The following is a 918-nucleotide window of genomic DNA, read 5'->3' as shown; positions in this document are numbered from 1 at the left end:
GTTAATTCAACCTAACAAATCTCCAGACTAATCCTCATGACTTCAAAACTAACTTAATTCTGTTAAGATAAATAAGCAGATAAATGGATATAGAAAAAGATAGATTAATCATTGAAACAATCACGTGGTTTTTAATTAGGTCACATAGTCTATTGTTATATGTTTTTCGTTTTTATATAATAATTCCAATGTTCATTACTCATAACATAGCACATCATAATGAAAAAGATACGTGATGGATCAAACCCATTTATCAATATCCTTCCTCCAAACAGGAATGTTATTATCAATAAAAACTATGCAGCATTTGGTTTAATTCCAGCCTTTATATAATTTTGAAAATACTTACATTTGCGCGTTTGATTGTCATACGAAACACAGGAGCCTTATTTATCACATGGAAGTAAATCTTGAAGCATTTAAAGCCAAATGAATGAAACTTTAACACAGAAATTATAAGCTCTCCATTTTTGCGTTTTTTGTCTCTCTCACGTGTCAAAAATGTGGACTACGGGCTTAAGTGAAAAATAAGATAAATGCTATTTTCCTTACGCTTAGAAGGTTATTCATTAATTATGTATTTATATATTAATCGATAGTATTTTTGTAGAATATAGTGGCTAGTTGTGATATGAAGTGCATGCTTATAAAAATGAAAGAAAAAAGATAGAAAGTATCCCTTGATTTCCAAATTTGTCTGCGTATTTTTTTCTTTTTTTTTATAAGAATGTAATATGATGTAGATGTAATATTAAATCATTATTGTGCACAGTATATCTAGCAACTGGCTACGCAGGACAAGTAATCGGGATGAATGATATAAATAAGAAAATAAAAGAAAAAGAAGAAATCGATATGAATGGCTTACGCTGACATCAGGCTTTTTCTACAGCGTTCTTCTTATTATTATTTGATTTT

The 918-nt window shown here is 29.0% G+C and overlaps 1 protein-coding gene across 2 annotated transcripts in view; it reads right to left on the bottom strand.

Annotated features, from left to right (window-relative positions):
- LOC125027725 overlaps window positions 1-501 on the bottom strand; it is a 9,560-nt gene extending 9,059 nt beyond the window's left edge. For both annotated transcript variants that reach the window (XM_047616824.1, XM_047616826.1), the window contains exon 1: window positions 350-501. The gene's annotated coding sequence lies outside the window, so the exon portion shown is untranslated. The remainder of the gene's footprint in view (window positions 1-349) is intronic.
- Between the last annotated feature and the right edge of the window lie 417 nt (window positions 502-918).

This window comes from Penaeus chinensis, chromosome 8 (genome assembly GCF_019202785.1).
Source record: "Penaeus chinensis breed Huanghai No. 1 chromosome 8, ASM1920278v2, whole genome shotgun sequence".
Taxonomy (NCBI): domain Eukaryota; kingdom Metazoa; phylum Arthropoda; class Malacostraca; order Decapoda; family Penaeidae; genus Penaeus; species Penaeus chinensis.
This window is presented reverse-complemented; position numbering and strand designations above follow the sequence as displayed.